The sequence below is a fragment of the Argopecten irradians genome, chromosome 15 (assembly GCF_041381155.1).
Source record: "Argopecten irradians isolate NY chromosome 15, Ai_NY, whole genome shotgun sequence".
NCBI lineage: Eukaryota > Metazoa > Mollusca > Bivalvia > Pectinida > Pectinidae > Argopecten > Argopecten irradians.
Window position 1 is genome coordinate 19,719,971 of NC_091148.1, and position 21,773 is coordinate 19,741,743.

General features: G+C 37.5%; 1 protein-coding gene across 1 annotated transcript in view; it reads left to right on the plus strand.

The window, feature by feature from the left end:
- The window catches only part of LOC138309854 (cytochrome P450 2J6-like), a 46,412-nt gene that overhangs the window by 5,495 nt on the left and 19,144 nt on the right, over positions 1 to 21,773 (plus strand). The gene's annotated exons all lie outside the window — the stretch shown is intronic.

Here is a 21,773-nt window from a genome sequence, read left to right on the forward strand (position 1 = left end):
ATATCATAAGCACATTTTCTTTAGATATTAGATATTTAGATATTTATATTTATATTTATTTAGATATTTTTTTACAATTTGTTGGCTAGGGTAGTATGAGATATTGACCTTCTTGAAGAGCTAATTTTGTTGTAATCATAATTGGTACATAGATAGTTCCACATATGTCACATGTATAGGAGACAACAAAACAACAACAAAATAACACAAACATAAACAACACCTTTTTTAGCACAAGAAAAATATCTAGTTGCCCATAATATAAAAAAAAAAACAAATGTTTGTTTTTCAGATATTTTTTATTTAAAAAAAATTTAAAAAAATAATAATAAAGTAGTTAAATAGTTAAGGGGAACCATTTTTGGTTAAATTCATTAACAGTGTTATTTTCAGTGGCCACTATTTTTTCAATTTGTTTTATTTTACAAAACTGTTTCTTACAGCTCTCAAAATTTGGTTGGGTCTTCCTGAAGCGACAGTTATAAATATGGTATTTGATTATTAATATCAAATGATTAATAACAGGTGGTCCGTTTTCACAAATAAATAGTATATCTCTTATTCCCAAATCTTCACCTACCGTATGAATGTTGTTTTGGCTTATATTATTTAACCAACTTTTGAATTCTTTCCATATTTTGTCTACTTTGCCACAATAAAACAGTAAGTGTTCAATAGTCTCTGGAGAATTCTTACAGAAGGTACATAAATCATTATCAATTACATTAATTTGGTGTAAAAAAGTATTTGTAGTTAGAATTCTATGGAGAATTTTATATTGTAGATTTTGAATTCTTGTATCCATAGTCATATTAAAACTAAGTGTATAAATTTTCCTCCAGTCTAATTCCTCATTTGGGTCTATATGAAGTTTTCCAATCCATTTGTGTTGCTTTTCAATAGGGAAGTGTTTATAACTTCTCAGAAGAGATTTATATACATATTTCAAATCTGTTAATTTCAAAATATTCTGAAATAAGTTTATAATTACATTGTTACCTGTTGCATTTTCTCTTCTCACCTTATCTAATTTATCTTTAGGTATCTTACCCACTAATGAGAAATACTGCAAAAAATTTAGCTGATTACATTTTATTTTAATATCATTAAAAGATAGGAATTCTAAGTTGTTATTTAAAATATCTTTCACTGTTGTAATCCCTTCTCTTTCATATAAAATAAATTGTCTAAAGAGTGGCACAGGAACATAGTTAAGAAGATCAGTTTCAAGAATAGGGGATAAATCATTACCTTTGTATTCTGCCCATGCTAGTGTAACATCTTTCCAAAACTTATTTGTAATATTCTTTGCTATTTCTTCAAGTTTCTCTTTCCCTAAGTTCCACATCCTTTCACCTCCAAACTTATTAAAAGTTCTCTTGGCTAGAGATTGCCAATCCCCATCTTCATTATAAATTCTTTTAATCCACTTAATTTTTAAATATTTCATAAAACTTTCAATGTGAATCATCCTTAATCCACCCTCCTCATAATCCAGAATCAGAGTGTTACGTTTTATTTTATCAGGTTTATATCCCCATATGAATCTATAGAACACTGCATTGATTTCATTTAACCATTTTCTATCCGGATTCGGCAGAGTATAGAGAAGATGGGTGATAAGAGGTAGTGCAAATGTTTTGATTATGGTGATTTTCCCCAACAGAGTAAGGTTTCTTTTAGACCACATTCCAAGAAGTCTTTTGATTTTGGGTTCTGCTTAGTTTACCAGTTCTGACCATTAAAGTAAAGAAAAGTTGAAAGCATTGAAAGCGAGGCTGTGTGGAAATGTAACCAAGGACATATTGAGCCGGGAGGACGTTTTAGAATTCCCATACTTTAAATTAATTTCTTCGTAGGCAGACAGATTTTGACGAGAGATTTTATTTTTCCATTTAATAAGAAATTATACTGGATACATTCACACCAATTTTACCGACTTTAGCCATCCTTGCCCGACTGTTCACTTTAAACTCTATGTTTGCACTAATTGCAATGATTGACATTTTTGTTTAACCCATGTGCCTTTTAATTTGACTCGCTGTTAGATTGATTTTTTTTCACTTCTATGTTGTTTATCTTGCTTTATCTTTACTTGTCCATTGTCTTGTACAATTTTTGGCTCATTTTCATCTCTTGGTTTGACCACTGTTTCTCTTGTGCTGCACCTTTTGACCTCTTGACCTCTAAATGATGATCTTAACTCTATATTTAGAATTCTGTGTTTTTTTTTCCAATTTTTGATTTTACCATCTTTCATGAACATTTTGTTTGACATTTTTGTTTGACATTGTCATGGTGGATGATCTCATTTATAACCTTATGCTAGTTGAAACTTTGAAACTTTCTCCTTTATTTTACAATATTTGGTTCAAATGTGTTGTTTCCCCCTGTACTTGACTTCTAAGTTTTTATCCCTGTAATTGACCTCTGAATATGCACCTCTACTTGACCTATTGAATTTGCCTCTGTAGTTGATCCATGTGTTTCACCCTATTGTGTGATTTCATTATTTGACCTCTGACTTAGCCTTTGTAGTTGATCTCTGACTTTGCCCCTGTGGTTGACCTCTGACATTTCCCCTGTAGTTGACCTCTGACTTTGCCCCTGTAGTTGACCTCTAACTTTGCTCCTGTAGTTGACCTCTGACTTTGCCCCTGTAGTTGACCTGTAACTTTGCTCCTGTAGTTGACCTCTGACTTTGCCCCTGTAGTTGACCTCTGACTTTGCCCCTGTTGTTGATCTCTGACTTTGCCTTTGTTGTTGAACTCTGACTTTGCCCTTGTAGTTGATCTCTGACTTTGCCTTTGTTGTTGACCTCTGACTTTGCCCTTGTAGTTGACCTCTGACTTTACCCCTGTTTTTGACCTCTAAACTTGACCTTATGTGACCTCTGAATTTGAAATGTACCAGCTCTACCTCTATGTTTGCTTTCCATACTATTTGGTCATGTCTGCTCTTTACTTAATTGAGCTTTAATCGTATGAAGAGGTATGTCAGCAGTACTTAAGGTTTGCTTAAAAGGTCATCTGTTCCTGGTTTTTGCTGAAAAGGTCATCTGTTCCTGGTTTTTGCTGAAAAGGTCATCTGTTCCTGGTTTTTGCTTAAAAGGTCATCTGTTCCTGGTTTTTGCTGAAAAGGTCATCTGTTCCTGGTTTTTGCTGAAAAGGTCATCTATTCTTGGTTTTTGCTGAAAAGGTCATCTGTTCTTGGTTTTTGCTGAAAAAGGTCATCTGTTCCTGGTTTTTGCTGAAAAGGTCATCTGTTCTTGGTTTTTGCTGAAATGGTCATCTGTTCTTGGTTTTTGCTGAAAAGGTCATCTTTTCATGAATTTTCATGAAGGGGTCATCTATTCTTGAATTTTCATGACGGGGTCAACTGTTCTTGAAATTTTCATGAAGGGGTCATCTGTATTTGAAGACTTTGAGCTGAAACATGTTTGTTAATTGATTCGGTGACACACCGTTATAATTTCAGACATAAGTAGTTAATATGAGTATTTCATGATTATATGATCAATAATTGAAGTTTTATATAGGTGGATGGGACTATCATGATTCCATGACGGGTCCATTAGGCCTCTTGTTGACAGGTGTATAACAACAATCACCAGGTAATAATGATACAGGTAATTAACCCTATTACAGGTGATTCATAAACCTCAACGGTTCTTCTAAATATAGATGTTGAAATTCACATAAATCACTCATGCATGTCGTGTATGATTTTTTGGTACATGCATGGTCGCTATTGTGTAACATTAGGTGTCAGATTTGTAAATACGTCATGTATACATAATATATGTAAACAATAGCCCAGGAAACACACACCTTAATTTATTTCTCGTAACCACTTTACTTAATAATAAAACAGGGAAAGTATCTTTGAACTGATTTTTTTTTCGTTTCTTGGAAATGATGAGATTTTAACTTGTAAATAACGTGACAATTCTGACGTTTGTGTGTGGGTATGAAACGTGTTATGGCAGTATATTTACGTGATACATTTCTTATGGCAGTATACATACATCATTTTAATTCTTATGGCAGTATACATACGTCATTTTAATTCTTATGGCAGTATACATACGTCATTTTAATTCTTATGGCAGTATACATACGTCATTTTAATTCTTATGGCAGTATACATACGTCATTTTAATTCTTATGGCAGTATACATACATCATTTTAATTCTTATGGCAGTATACATACGTCATTTTAATTCTTATGGCAGTATACATACGTCATTTTAATTCTTATGGCAGTATACATACGTCATTTTAATTCTTATGGCAGTATACATACGTCATTTTAATTCTTATGGCAGTATACATACGTCATTTTATTTCTTATGGCAGTATACATACGTCATTTTAATTCTTATGGCAGTATACATACATCATTTTAATTCTTATGGCAGTATACATACGTCATTTTAATTCTTATGGCAGTATACATACATCATTTTAATTCTTATGGCAGTATACATACATCATTTTAATTCTTATGGCAGTATACATACGTCATTTTATTTCTTATGGCAGTATACATACGTCATTTTAATTCTTATGGCAGTATACATACATCATTTTAATTCTTATGGCAGTATACATACATCATTTTAATTCTTATGGCAGTATACATACGTCATTTTAATTTCTTATGGCAGTATACATACGTCATTTTATTTCTTATGGCAGTATACATACGTCATTTTATTTCTTATGGCAGTATACATACAGTCATTTATTCTTATGGCATATCATACGTCATTTTAATTCTTATGGCAGTATACATAGTCTTTATTTTACAGTATACATACATCATTTTAATTCTTATGGCAGTATACATACGTCATTTTATTTCTTATGGCAGTATACATACATCATTTTATTTCTTATGGCAGTATACATACATCATTTTAATTCTTATGGCAGTATACATACGTCATTTTAATTCTTATGGCAGTATACATACGTCATTTTATTTCTTATGGCAGTATACATACATCATTTTAATTCTTATGGCAGTATACATACGTCATTTTATTTCTTATGGCAGTATAGATACGTCATACGTTTCTTATGGCAGTATACTTAGTCATGAATTAAACCTGTATTAGACGATGACAATATAGATTTAATCTTTGAAGAGGATGTGTAATGTATATTAAGATTTTTTTTACATTTCTGGATTATACAGGTTTTGATAACTCTTAATTGATAGAGATAGAAAATGTCATGCAATAAAATTTTCCTGCAACTCCCCCCTCCCCCTTCCCCAACAACCTATCCCATAATCTCTCAAGTCAACTCAAGAGCTACTTATTCTTGGGACATTTTAACCGCTCAGTCACCGTAGCTCCTGTAGATTTTACTATATACTGTGAGTGTACCAATGATAAATGGGTTATTTATGAAAATCATTATTTATATATGGCACATTACATATTACACTGAATTTATATGGCACATTACATATTACACTGAATTTACTTGATTATAATTTCATTTACTGGTATTATTTGCCATTGGTCCAACAATTACTCTCCCAATTAATGTTGTTTGATAACTGGACAATTACTGAATATGTTAGTACTGTATATTTATTTATATGGCACATTACATATTACACTGAATTTACTTGATTATAATTTCATTTACTGGTATTATTTGCCATTGGCCCAACAATTATTCTCCCAATTAATGTTGTTTGATAACTGGACAATTACTGAATATGTTAGTACTGTCGAAAATGACATGGAGGAGAGGGAGGGAAACAGGGGATGCTCCTTAACTCCTCGGATGGGGGAGAAGGGGAGGGATAGGGAGAAAGAGGGGCTGGGGTGGGGAAGGAGGGGGGGATGGGGAGAATGAGGGGCTGGGGTGGGGAAGGAGGGGAGGGATGGGGAGAATGAGGGGCTGGGGTGGGGAAGGAGGGGGGATGGGGAGAATGAGGGCTGGGGAGGGAAGGAGGGGAGGGATGGGTGAAAGAGGGGTTGGGGTGGGGAAGGAGGGGAGGGGTGGGGGAGAATGAGGGGCTGGGGTGGGGTAGGGGGAGATGGGGAGAAGAGGGGCTGGGGTGGTAGAGGAGGAGAAGGGCTGTGGGGAGGAGGGAGGGATGGGGAATGAGGGGGGGGTGAGGAGGGGATGGATGGGTGAAAGAGGGGTTGGGGGGGAAGGGAGGAGGAGGGGGTGGGAGGGGAGAGAGGAGGGGTGTAGAGGAGGAGAAGTGTGGGGGATAATGAGAGGATGGTTTGGGGGAGGAGAGGAGGGGTGTTAGGAGGTGGGGAAGGGTGGAGAATATTGAGAAGCTGGGGTGGGGGAGGAAGGAGGGGAGGGGTGGGGAGAATGAGGGACTGGGGTGGGAGAGAATGAGGGGCTGGGGTGGGGGGGGAGGAGAGGAAGGGTGTTCAGCTGATTAATTGAGATATAACCAACAGATTGGCAAATACTCCTTTGTGGGTTTCACTGAATTTTTTTTTGTTATGATTCAGAAATCACTTTGTCAAATCAATTTAAAAGTTAATGGGCCTGAACAACATCATTTGTGAATGGAAGTAAAGATTTGATCAAATCAGCGGCGCACTAGAGTGTAACTTTGATAAAATTTAATACAAGTTTAGGATAAAATCATGAGCCAATACGATTGAAAGGCTATAAATATCTAGACATTACAAATTGCAATATCCTGGTCGAGCTTTCAAGGTCATCGGGGTCAGATATTCACAGCAGATAAGCGGATTAAAAGGTCATTTTATATTGGTTTACTTTTACTAGAAGTTTTATATGTGTTTTGAAATGGTATTGCTGGTCATGAAAGGAGCTGTCTTTCTTTTCTTTCTTAGCTTGTCTTTCTTTTCTTTCTTTCCTTCAATCTGTAAACTAACCAATTAAAAGTTAAAATATATGCCAAAACCATATTCATAAGAAATTGTGAATTTCATTATATATTAAAAAAAGAAACAATGGGTCAAATTTTTCTGTCACATAACTTTCAGTAATGAATTAAGATATATCTTGATTATACAGGTTTCTTCATATACAGTATATGTCATATGGTCAGATAAGACAGGTTGTTAAATTACACAGGTGATGGACCATGGACGATGTTAAATTGTAATAGTCATTTGGGAGGCCTAAAGAGTAGTTAACTTAACAGATGGTCTTTATGCAGACATGGTTGCTTAGGCCAATATAATTAAAACTTGATGTTCAACATCTTCTCCAAATTTTAATGAGGTTGTTGCTAGGGTAGGCTACTGAACATTGTTCACTTGTGAAAAAGAAAAGCATGTCATTATGGTAAAGCCTTCTTTATACATTGGTCAAATTGTGTTAAAATTGGTCATTTGGGAGGCCAGGAGAGGGGTCAGATTAGAAGGTGGTCTTTATACAGAGGTGATCATGTAGAAGGTTGTTGTTATACAGAGGAGGTCGCTATAGGGAGGTTTTACTCTATAATCAGTACACACCTGGCTGGAATTAGTACACTACCATGATTATATAATGTGTATTAAGCGTCCAGGCCAGGTCTATAAATCTTGCTAGGCTATAGACAGATGGCTACTTAAAAATCTGAAAACCCTCACATCCGTGTGTACTTTACTGCATATAGTACCGTAACTAATCTAAACAGCACACAGAATGGCAAGAAATTCAGTAAAAAATAGAGGAATGGAACAATTATTCTCAAAATTAGAGCAATGAATATTGCCTAGAGACAAAACTCATATAACCTTTCAATTACACACCAAAAATTTGTAATGAACTCTTCTAGTCTTAAATTTAGAAGAGTTTAAATGTGTCTTCAGTGCAATTTTTAGAAGAGTTTAAATGTAAGATTTTAGTGCAATTGTAAACGAAAAAAAAATTAAATAATTAGTGCAATTCGCTGTAATACCATTTAACAAAACATAGTTATGTATATGAATTAGAGCATAATCAAAGTGAGTGCAAAGCGTACTAAAATAAAACTTCAGCTAAATTAATTAGGTAGGTACATTTTCCACAAGCCCATTACCTCTGGATCGAGAGTTTTAATCTCATATGGGACAGTTGCCATCAATAATGCTGATGCTGGTAGGTGTTTTTTCTCTGGGTACTCTGGCTTATCTCCGCCATCTAAATCTGGTACATCTTTAAATGATCTGCCTGTTACAGTAATACAACGTTAAACTAATCAAACCAAACAGTTATATAAAATGTACTGTAGGGTAATTGTAAATTAGTGATGTCACATAGGGCTGTAATGGGGTGAAATACGGTATGTCAAGTTCTGTATCTAGGACAAAATACAGTAGCCAGTCTGGTTTAGCTTTTAAATCTCCATCTTACAAAGCCCAGAGGCAGTTTCAGGTGCGAAGTAGGGTTATAAAAACGCTTTATTCAGAAGTCTAGGTCCTGTTGTATTGTTTAACTGACCCCGATATCCTGGTCAACATTTTACACCATACATCAACATCGACTGACCCATTAAACACAAACCTCCTGGTACACAGGGAAAAACTGTTAGCTGTTCACTGAACTACAAGAAATGTGACATCTCTATTCTCTACAGCTGGTTGTTAGACAGTTATATACCTGTTTTATCTGTGTAACTGTATAGGCTTGTATAGCTTTGAAGCGCTCTTCTGCATGAATGAATGTAGTTTCTCAGAAATGATAATTTTTTTCCACAAATTTTTCGTTTTTATTTCTTCTGCATGAATGACAACAAAATGCAGTTTCTCAGAAATGATAATTTTTTTCCACAAATTTTTGTTTTTATCAGGTCAGGTGTAGCAGGATTGGATTTAGTTTTTGGTTGATGTGATCACACTGACCACAGACCTATGAATATCACATAACCATTTGAAAAACATTTATTTTTGGGAAGGGGGCTCAGGGGGTTGGGTTGGTGACATGAACATACTATTGGGGTTTGGGTTGTGGTGGGGGAGGTGCGTGGGGGTGGATGTTGGGTGTGGGGGGGTGGGTGGGTGTGTGTTAAATTGGGGTTGGTGATATAGAAAATACTATTGGAGTGTGTGGGGGTGGGGGTTGTGGTGGGGGAGGGTCGGTGTGTGTTGGGGTTGGTGATATAGAAAATACCATTGGAGTGTGTGGGGGTGGGGGTTGGATGTGGGGGAGGGTGGGTGTGTGTTGGGGTTGGTGATATAGAAAATACCATTGGAGTGTGTGGGGGTGGGGGTTGTGGTGGGGGAGGGTGGGTGTGTGTTGGGGTTGGTGATATAGAAAATACTATTGGAGTGTGTGGGGGGGGTGGGGTTGATGATTTGGGAGGGGTGGGTGTGTGTTGGGGTTGGTGATATAGAAAAATACCATTGGAGTGTGTGGGGGTGGGGGTTGTGATGTGGGGGAGGGTGGGAGTGTGTTGGGGTTGGTGATATAGAAAATACTATTGGAGTGTGTGGGGGTGGGGGTTGTGGGTGGGGGAGGGTGGGTGTGTGTTGGGGTTGGTGATATATGAAAATACCATTGGAGTGTGGGGGGGGGAGGGGGGAGTTGGTCGGGGTTGGTGATATAGAAAATGCTATTGGAGTGTGTGGGGGTGGGGGTTGATGTGGGGAGGGTGTGTGTGTGTGTTGGGGTTGGTGATATACAAAATTACATTGGATTATTGGAGTGTGGAGTGTTGTGGGGTCGGGGACTTGGATGTGTGGGATGGGTCGGTGTTTGGGTGGGTCGGAGGGTGGGTGTGTGTTGGGGTTGGGATATACAAAATTACTTTTGGATGTGTTGTGGTCGGGGTTCCTGTGATGGGGAGGACGGAGTGTGTGTGGGGGGTTGGTGATATACAAAAATACTATTGCGAGTGTGTTCAATCGGGGTTGAATGTGGGTCCCGGTGGTCCTCCGTGTGGATGACACGTGGATTCTGATTTTGGGGGGGGGTGGTGTTTCATGATAACACTGCACCTCTACATCTCTTCTGTCAGTGTGGGGCTTAGGTGGGGGGTAAGGTGTCAGACATCAATTCCAATCTCTAAGCAGATTCACTACATGGTGTTATGCCATCCAATGGTTAAGGTTGTTCATTCTGACTAATGTCTCCATGTCAGTTAATTAGCCAAGGTCCATTTTCCGATCTCAGGTTTAGGTCCTAACCCAAGGTTCATTTTCCAATCCAAGTTTTGTTCATGTTCCAGTTCATGTTCCAATGCAAGGGTTCAATGTTCCAAATCCATGGTTCATGTTCCAATCCAGGGTTCATGTTCCAATCAAGATTTGTTCCAAATCCAAGGTTCATGTTCAAATTCATGGTTCAATGTTATTTCCATGGTTCAGGTTCCAATCCATGGTTCATGTTCCCAATCCACGGTTTGTGTTCCCAATCAAGGTTTGTGTTTGGTTTAATCTGAGGTTCATGTTCCCAAGTTCACGTTCATGAAATTCAAGGTACAATTCATACGTTCCAACTCCATGGTTCCTGTTCAAATTTCATTGGTTCAGGTTCCATGTTCTACGAAGCCATGGTTCATGGTTTATGTTCCAATCCATGGTTCATGGTCCAATCCATGTTCCAAGGTTTATGTTCCCAAATCCATGGTTTTATGTACCAATCCAAGGTAATGATGTTTCCAATTCCATGGTTCTGGTTTCAGGCTCCTACCTCCATGGTTTATGTTCCAATACATGAGTACAATGTTCCATCCATGGTTTGTGTTCATGTTCCAATCCATGGGTTCATGTTCCAATCCATGGCACAGTTCCTGTTCCATTCCATGTTCCAATCCAAACGGGTTTATGTTCCAATCCAAGGTTCATGTTCAAATGTTCCAATCCAAGGTTCATGTTCCAATCCATGGTTTATGTTCCAATCCATGGTTCATGTTCCAATCCATGGTTCATGTTCCAATCCATGGTTTATGTTCCAATCCATGGTTTATGTTCCAATCCATGGTTCATGTTCCAATCCATGGTTCATGTTCCAATCCATGGTTTATGTTCCAATCCATGGTTCATGTTCCAATCCATGGTTTATGTTCCAATCCATGGTTTATGTTCCAATCCATGGTTCATGTTCCAATCCATGGTTCATGTTCCAATCCATGGTTTATGTTCCAATCCATGGTTTATGTTCCAATCCATGGTTCATGTTCCAATCCATGGTTTATGTTCCAATCCATGGTTCATGTTCCAATCCATGGTTTATGTTCCAATCCATGGTTCATGTTCCAATCCATGGTTCATGTTCCAATCCATGGTTTATGTTCCAATCCATGGTTCATGTTCCAGTTTCCATGGTTCATGTTCCAATCCAAGGTTTGTGTTCCAATCCAAGTTCAGGTTCACAATTCCAGGTTCATGTTCCAATCCATGGTTCATAAGTTCCAATCCATGGTTCATGTTCCAATTCCATGGTTCATGTTCCTTCCAATCCAGGTTTCAATGTTCCAATCCATGGTTTATGTTCCAATCCATGGTTTATGTTCCAATCCATGGTTCATGTTCCAATCCATGGTTTATGTTCCAATCCATGGTTTATGTTCCAATCCATGGTTCATGTCCCAAACCAAGGGTAATTATGTTCCAATCCAGGGTTCAGGTTATGCTCCAATCCATGGTGCAAGTTCCTGTTCCATTCCATGGTTCATGTTCCAATCCAGGGTTCATGTTCCAATCAAGGTTGTGTTCCAATCCAAGGTTCATGTTCAAATTCATGGTTCATGTTCCAATCCATGGTTCATGTTCCAATCCATGGTTTGTGTTCCAATCCAAGGTTTGTGTTCTAATCTGAGGTTCATGTTCCAGTTCACGTTCCAATTCAAGTTCAATTCATATGTTCCAATCCAAGGTTCATGTTCAAATTCATGGTTCATGTTCCAATCCATGGTTCATGTTCCAATCCACGGTTTGTGTTCCAATCCAAGGTTTGTGTTCTAATCTGAGGGTTCATGTTCCAGTTCACGTTCCAATTCAAGGTTCAATTCATACGTTCCAATCCAAGGTTCAGGTTCAAATTCATGGTTCAGGTTCATGTTCCAATCCATGGTTTATGTCCCAATCCATGGTTTATGTCCCAATCCAAGGTAATTATGTTCCAATCCATGTTCAGGTTTATGCTCCAATCCATGGTGCAAGTTCATGTTCTAATCCATGGTTCATGTTCCAATCCAAGGTTCATGTTCCAATCCAAGGTTTATGCTCCAATCCAAGATTCAATTATCAATCCAAGGTTCAGTTTCCCAATCTCATTCTTTTGTTCCACTCCTTGGTTGAAATCCCAATCCTGGGTTCCATCAGGTCTAATCCACTGGGTTCAGTCTAAATTGAAACTTCATGTCCCTATGCCATGTTGAAGTCTCAATTTGAATCTTGTCCCCTGTACAAAATCTGTTTTACCGTTGATGTGAAGGCCAAACATTTGAATGAGTGTGTTTATTAAGTGGTATGCTTCTCTGACATTTCACGATATAGTGGAAAAATTTGACAGCCACAGCGCCAAACCTTATTACATGAAATTATCATTTAGAAGCCCTTTACTGTGCCAGGAGGCTTCTGATGAACTACTGAATAGTGATGTATTTAACAATGTTTTATCACCTAATGGTACTATCACATGTTAGAATCAGACAACGCAGTGATTTTAAAGGTCAGCTGATAGTACAATAACGATCCTGGTACCGCAAGTTTCTCGTAACAAAATGTTTGAGTATTTGACAGCTTTTAATGTTAGCCTGAAGGAGGTCATTCATTTTTCATGGTGTTCGAGCTTCGAAGATTTTCAGTTGCTCATTAAAAGCAATTTGTTTTCTGTCTGGTTGTTTGATAAAGTTTTTATGGAGGTGTGTATACACCTTCCATTATAAAATCACTCAGGTTTCTCAATATAACCGGAACACTATACCTTGGTAATCCTATCGGCAATCTCCGTAACTACGGGAGATAACTTTTACACTGTGTATTGTAACGTTGTGTATTGCACAGAGGTCAAGAACTGTCAGGGATTGCCTGTTCTCGCATGCTTCACATTTGCTACACATACTTTTTTGATTTGGTTTATCTAGTTTTATGTATCAACAGGATCATCAATTTATTTTTCCCCAATATTCATGTTACCCACGTTTGAGTACATACATTTGTATGATCGATCTCTGACGGATCTCTGATGAAGTACGTATACGGTAATGATTATCGATTGATTAGACTAACTAAAACTGTCTGTAAATTTAATAGAAATAAATAACAAATAACATTCACAATGATGTGAATATCTTGAGTAAAAATGGATTTGATCATGTTGCTGTTTGTTGTTTACTCTGCCATTACGTAAGCCTACTTGTGTGTAAACAAACAAGGCGGCCGTACGAATCCACGCTATACTCTCGTTCGTATGTCAGTAAGCCGGTTAAAATACAGTCTTCATTATGAATAGGATTGTATTGTATCACTATTTTGATATAGTTTGTGTATCAAACATATGGTTGTGTAATAGTTTTAATGTATTATCAAGATTAGCATCGTAACCTAAATTTGACTTCGTTTAGAGTGAAGGCGTAGGCCTATCGCATTATGCATTACCGTAGCCTTATTTTTGCAAACTTCGGGGATATGACCTCGTGGTGTTTGTCACTGCAGGGATCGATTAAATGATTTTTATACGACTGTGTGATGTCTATATTGTCGATATTATATTTAATATTACACGTTATTTCCGTTTATAAAGTTGATTGGAGTATTTCATTAAAATCACGGGGAAGGAATTCCGGGAAAGACACATGTGTAATACATTTGCAAGTTCGAATTCATGCTTACTCTCGCTAACATTTCAATACGCTGGTTTAAGATACTGTCTTCAGTTCGCATAGAAGTGTGTTATATCTTTATTTTGATATATCATGTGTATAAAATATGTCTTTGTGTAAAGAGTTACTGTATTATCGACTTTGTTTAGAGTGTAAGCTGATCCATAATGCAATACCCAAGCTTTTAATTTTTGTAAACTTCCGGATCTGACCTCGTGGGGTTTGACGCTGCAGAGATCGATTAAAAGATGTTTTTTTACGACAGTGGGATGCTTATAAAATTGATATTATGTTCTATATTACATGTTATTTACATGTATAACTTGATTGCTGATTATTTCATTGAAATCACGACGACAGGATTCCGGGAAATACACCTGTTGACATATAACTGTGTAAGACGTGTGCAAGTTAGCAGTCATTCAGAAGACCATTTTCTTGGTGTCTGCGAACATTTCTTGTCCAAACATAATATTTAAATAATATATTAAACCTTTAATTTGATATTTGATCATTTTTGACGTTTTAAATATTATTATCTCGATAACAAACCCACAGAAAATCGATAGCGAGTTCAGTCCGCCATTGTGTTGTGATAGTAAACAACCACGCTTCAGTTGGCCGATTTTCCGTGAATTAAACAATTGTACGATTGAACATGCATTTGGTACGTAATTATTGTCATCTTTATTATATTTTCATTACATATTATATCTTTTAAACACTTTTACGGCGATTTTTTTTTATGATGTATAACTTTACTAAAGCGGCGAGTAAAACTTACGATTTTCACGTGTGGATCATGACGTAGAAATAATTCAAAAACATCGTCAGATTTTGGTTTTCGTCCACAGATAAGTCTCACTGGTGTATAGGTAGCGATCCCGATTTTAAGGGGGGAAAGTCGCAACTTATTCTCCGGGAAATACGGTATTATATAAATATTTGACTTCTGACTTATAACAGTGAACCGGCCAGTGTCTAGTACAAGCGTAGTGCTAGATCTAGTATTGTAGTCTATTTGCTTATAAAAATTTGAATCTGATTGTAAATAATAAACTTGATTATTAGCAAAAGCAATCCGATTCACTTCATCAGTACCCTAAATGTGTTTTTATATCGCCGGTATTCATTCTACTTGACGCATGCGCGGCGACAGTTTCTGCAACCATGACTGAGGAAAAAACTGCAATATTTTTTCCAAAATTAAATATCTACAGTTATGTTGTAACAGTTATAGTCAACGTTTACATCACGGTAGCTTACATTACGGTAACTGTTCTATCAGGTTGTTTATATTTCTTCAGCTGAAGTGCGAGATGAAGTAAACACAATCCTAACTTCCGCAGTATGTATCCTTGCGATTACAAACCAAATCATTTATATGATTTAATGTGATACACTATAGTCACCTGGCTTATTGTAAATAGATATCATAGCTTCCATAGGCCTTAAAGAACGAATTTTGAGAGGAAATGGCCACGATCTTTTGACAGTGTACCGAGTCAAGCCAAGGATTTGTAACTACGTTCTTGGTCAAGCAGATACATGTTTTATTGATAAAAATTTTCATTACAATGAGTGATAATTAAATCAGTGATTTATATTTCTTATCAAGAAAAATCGAGCGCTCTGCAAGAAAGCAAGAAAAAACATCACCGTGAAACGCATGCAGTATTGTAAGGGAGGTAACTTTAAAATACAAATGGCCAATAAAAAAGTTAAATAGAGTACAATAAATCAATGTAAAACAGAATAGATACGAGCGTATATGTATTTATCTCTTGGACATAAAAAATAGACGAAAAATATGGAATAAAATGAAATATAAAACACAATGTTGGCTTACATGAAATAATATTATTTTTTCCATCAATTCAACTAGATGAAAGATATTTATGATTTGTATTTTAATGATAGTCAGTAAAATGTAAATAATAGTTTCTTAAAATGAAATGAAAAAAGGTAGTTTATTTTATTAATTTATTCCGTTTTACATCTGATGAATCATGAATCAATATTAAGATTGATATATTAAGTCATTGTTTAATATTTTTCAAAATATTACTGGAGAAGTGCAACTATTTAACAGCCATTTAAAAAAAATCATGAAGAGAAAGATATACCTTGCATGTGGATACTAATAGTGATTATTAGTATCATTATTACATACATATTTACCAATTATATGACTTTGTGTTGATTTTGATATTTAAAAATAATGAATAAACTTTACCTAAAGGTTACATGAATAAAAATAGCCAAATACTTTGGACTGACTTCTTGTCATTAGTGCAGATGATCTTATACATTATTAGAACTGTAAAATTTTAATACAAAGAATGGGGCTTTAAAGTATGTCCAAAAATTGAATCAAATGCATTGACCTTTATTCAAAGTCACGGGGTCAAAGTCACGGGGTTCAAATAAGCTATTTGTAACAACTTCCTGTCAATATTATAGCTAAGAGGACTGGTATTAAAGGGACATGAACCTAAAATAAAGCTGTTCTGTATGCTCAGATATGGTTTTCAGATGTTTCTTGAATATTTTATTACAATGATTGGTTATCTAAAACGACAGGAAAATGTGGGGAATACCTACCCCAAAAATGATAAAAATAGACCGTCATAGACCGTCATATTCTATTTTGGGAACACAAAAACGAAAGCTGGTCGAAAGCGAGATTATAATGAACAACAAACTTGCTGACACGATAATGAATATTAGTTTTCCACATTTTAAGTTGATTTTCTAATTTACGATCGTTGACATATGAAGTAGAAGCCATATTTGTTAATATTAGTAATAAAACAATTTGTATTTAGCGTACTTCAATGATAAGTCAGAATTCAAACGAGACTTTTCATATGACGGGGAGGTTCTTGACTTAATTGCACATATATGTACATCACGCAAGTATTAACTGGAAAGTTGCTTCTGTCTCTTGCATTACAGCGATCCATTTATATGTACCTACTTTCCCAATCGCGCACGTTACTGACTCTTGATATACTCTGTTTTCTATCGAAATTCGTTTGTGTTAGCTTCACCCACGTTTTCGACCCACCATCTTGTTTACGTTCATTTAATTTATGCAGTGCATTTGGGAGGTCACTAAAGTTCAACACTACTTTTTTTATCACACTGCAGTCTGCAAAATTCGACCGGGCCGGTTCAAAATACAGAAAGATGGAATTTCCATTATAATTATTTGATACATTTTACTTCGTAAGGTATCTGATGCGTCTTAAATATATATTTTACTCAATTTTACAATTTATTTAGGTTCATGTCTCTTTAAGTGAATCCAACTTTGTCCTTATATGTGACCTTGTATGAATTTTAAAAAAAACTAGTACATGTATTTTTATATTCATCACTTTTTATACAGTATATTGACCATTGTCCTTTGGATCTTATACTTAGATGGTAGCATTAATAGATCGAAAATACCAGGTAGCAAGTGACCAATGCGTTCTATTGAACCATTGTATTTTCTTTCAATCACAATGAATCTTTGTAATGTATATATAAAGATAACAAAGGTATAGAAACATTCAAGGAGTTTAGCGAAAGACTTAAAAGGGCATGGTTATGAAAACAGATGGTAGAAAAGGTCAGTATATATGACTGGTGAAGTATTTCAAGTATAAAAACAACCGACGGGGAAAGCCTAGTGCAGTATTAGTAAAAGGCAAACTGATAGATATTTTGTCATGGAATTTATTTCAAACATTACGTCTAGAAAATATAAAGCATGACAGTTAACTTCAGAAACCTGATGCAATGTTTGCCATAATTTGCAGCATAGGACACTTCCTTTGGGATAAGATCATTGGAGAATACCGGTATGTGCATGGACTTTGAGGAGCTGTTCTATGCTTTATCTTAATTAACAAAAATACCATATAGTTTTGAAATTGTGAAAATTACATGTCTTTTTCATGATTTTGAATAACACCTCCTTCAGTACTTACAGTACTTTGATTTCATGTTGAAGTCAAGATTTCCTAGCTGAAAGTTTATACAGTGAAACGTGTCTTAGCGACCACACACCTACAAAGACTGTTTATTCAGACCACTCTCCAGGGGTCCCAAATGACCACCCCTTTCTATCGTCTTTCCACCCCAGGGTATAGCCAAAAACAATTAATGTTTGCAACTGTCATTTGGCTCTAAAAATTGCACTTTTAAACTATTTTTATAAGAATTTGATACAGTTACTTGCATCAAACCCGAGTGTATGTTTTTTGAAATGTTGATTTTCATTTTTGTCATAAAAACTATTCCTTGTGTGAATGTGCAATAAAAGATATAAATAAAGTGGCTGGTAAAGTGTTAACTAATTTCTTATTCAGGTCAAAGGTCATATGAGAACTGAAAATTACTCTTTTTAGTTCCCGTAACCTTCTACTACAGCCTATATAATTGAATTAAATTTTCTAGCTACAGAGGTCATTTAAGATAGTCCTCATTCTAAAAAAAAAATTATACCGATTTATTGAGAAAAAAAAAAAAATCAAAGTACATGTAGTTAAAAATAAGTGATAATATATCATGATTTTCCAAAGATGTTTGTGAATTCAGGTTCAAAAATCTAATCATGGATGACATATCAAACAGCCTGAAAGTCGGTGATCTGGAAAGGGTGACACTAGGTTTTTGTAAACAAAAATATCATATTGTTAAGGTAGACATGTACAGAATACAGTACCGTGTATTTGCCCTCCCCCTATAGACGCTCCTTCCCTCTTCTGAAGGAGTTGTACCGTGTATTTGCCCTCCCCCTATAGACGCTCCTTCCCTCTTCTGAAGGAGTTGTACCGTGTATTTGCCCTCCCCCTATAGACGCTCCTTCCCTCTTCTGAAGGAGTTGTACCGTGTATTTGCCCTCCCCCTATAGACGCTCCTTCCCTCTTCTGAAGGAGTTGTACCGTGTATTTGCCCTCCCCCTATAGACGCTCCTTCCCTCTTCTGAAGGAGTTGTACCGTGTATTTGCCCTCCCCCTATAGACGCTCCTTCCCTCTTCTGAAGGAGTTGTACCGTGTATTTGCCCTCCCCCTATAGACGCTCCTTCCCTCTTCTGAAGGAGTTGTACCGTGTATTTGCCCTCCCCCTATAGACGCTCCTTCCCTCTTCTGAAGGAGTTGTACCGTGTATTTGCCCTCCCCCTATAGACGCTCCTTCCCTCTTCTGAAGGAGTTGTACCGTGTATTTGCCCTCCCCCTATAAACGCTCCTTCCCTCTTCTGAAGGAGTTGTACCGTGTATTTGCCCTCCCCCTATAGACGCTCCTTCCCTCTTCTGAAGGAGTTGTACCGTGTATTTGCCCTCCCCCTATAGACGCTCCTTCCCTCTTCTGAAGGAGTTGTACCGTGTATTTGCCCTCCCCCTATAGACGCTCCTTCCCTCTTCTGAAGGAGTTGTACCGTGTATTTGCCCTCCCCCTATAGACGCTCCTTCCCTCTTCTGAAGGAGTTGTACCGTGTATTTGCCCTCCCCCTATAGACGCTCCTTCCCTCTTCTGAAGGAGTTGTACCGTGTATTTGCCCTCCCCCTATAGACGCTCCTTCCCTCTTCTGAAGGAGTTGTACCGTGTATTTGCCCTCCCCCTATAGACGCTCCTTCCCTCTTCTGAAGGAGTTGTACCGTGTATTTGCCCTCCCCCTATAGACGCTCCTTCCCTCTTCTGAAGGAGTTGTACCGTGTATTTGCCCTCCCCCTATAGACGCTCCTTCCCTCTTCTGAAGGAGTTGTACCGTGTATTTGCCCTCCCCCTATAGACGCTCCTTCCCTCTTCTGAAGGAGTTGTACCGTGTATTTGCCCTCCCCCTATAGACGCTCCTTCCCTCTTCTGAAGGAGTTGTACCGTGTATTTGCCCTCCCCCTATAGACGCTCCTTCCCTCTTCTGAAGGAGTTGTACCGTGTATTTGCCCTCCCCCTATAAACGCTCCTTCCCTCTTCTGAAGGAGTTGTACCGTGTATTTGCCTCCCCCTATAGACGCTCCTTCCCTCTTCTGAAGGAGTTGTACCGTGTATTTGCCCTCCCCCCTATAGACGCTCCTTCCCTCTTCTGAAGGAGTTGTACCGTGTATTTGCCCTCCCCCTATAGACGCTCCTTCCCTCTTCTGAAGGAGTTGTACCGTGTATTTGCCCTCCCCCTATAGACGCTCCTTCCCTCTTCTGAAGGAGTTGTACCGTGTATTTGCCCTCCCCCTATAGACGCTCCTTCCTTCTTCTGAAGGAGTTGTACCGTGTATTTGCCCTCCCCCTATAGACGCTCCTTCCCTCTTCTGAAGGAGTTGTACTGTGTATTTGCCCTCCCCCTATAGATGCTCCTTCCTTCTTCTGAAGGAGTTGTACCGTGTATTTGCCCTCCCCCTATAGATGCTCCTTCCCTTCTTCTGAAGGAGTTGTACCGTGTATTTGCCCTCCCCCTATAGACGCTCCTTCCTCTTCTGAAGGAGTTGTACCGTGTATTTGCCCTCCCCCTATAGACGCTCCTTCCCTCTTCTGAAGGAGTTGTACCGTGTATTTGCCCTCCCCCTATAGACGCTCCTTCCCTCTTCTGAAGGAGTTGTACCGTGTATTTGCCCTCCCCCGATAGACGCTCCTTCCTTCTTCTGAAGGAGTTGTACCGTGTATTTGCCCTCCCCCTATAGACGCTCCTTCCCTCTTCTGAAGGAGTTGTACCGTGTATTTGCCCTCCCCCTATAGACGCTCCTTCCCTCTTCTGAAGGAGTTACATGAAATTCATGTAGGCATAACAATGTTTACTGTAACAAATTCATGTGCCATGAGTACAGAACGAGTTAAAGGGACAACTCAGTAAGGCTAATTCGTTACATAACCATGAAGCAAAATATGACATAAATGTATTGTTCTACATTCCTTATTAACCATATGACAAGAATTAGTGACAAATTCCACAACATTGTTAAGTATTTTGATTAATACCATTGAAATTCCAGATCGTTGATCAACACAATTAAGCAGGTACAACATGTACGCTGTTCCCTTACCCGAGTCAAAGTCACGCACGTTAAACAAATGCAATACATAACCACTGAGGAGTTGATGAAATTATTTTTAGACAAGAACATGCATCTAATAATGTTACCACAACTGTAAGAGCGATTTAGAGTAGTTCTAGACAAAAAATGCTTTACTACACAGGCAAGGGTCAGGGTTCGGCATACAAGGCTATGTGTAATGGCGATTGAACATTTCACATACATTTGACTGCAGTGGGCTTTTCTGACATATCACAGTAAAACCAACTAATCTAATTTCCATTAGAACTGGTTTGTTTCCGAAATATGTGCAAGTTTTAATGTACTCTTAGAGCGAATTGTCTATATTATCTGGCAGAATTTTTTGAAAGTTCTACATTTTGCTAATAATTAGTTCCCAACCCCACCCCATCATGTAGGGTAGACTGACCTTTCAAATATACCGTATTCGACCCAATAAGCGCCCATGTCCCTATAAGCGCCCCTCCTCCTTTTTGAGGCCTTTATTTCAATTGCCAAGGCATAGATAAAGACCAAAACTACACAAAACTGTATAGATTTGCAATTCAATTTCATCTTATTAGCACCTTTTCATTTTTTTTTTAAATTTTTTAAATGTCCTTGGCACTTATTGGGTCAAATCCGGTATTAGGACTTGAGAGTGGATTGCAATGGTTTAGCAGGGTTACGGTACAATGTACATAATATACATGTTCTAATATGCGTTGTAAGATTATAGGTCGATGGTTTTTCTCCAGATCCTCTGGCTTTCCTCTGCCTTCTAAACCTGGAACATTCTTGAATTGAGAGCTCATCAGCTGTTAATCAAACACCATGTGAATTTGCATTTTGCATTTTGTATGCTGCAACATTTTCTTATTGAAAAGATACACATGTATGTTCGAGAATGTGATGTGGCTACATCATCGCCTGGCAAACAGTCAATTGGCCGCTGACTGTTTATATAGGATGTACGAGATCACTAATAAAGCAAACAATGTAGAGA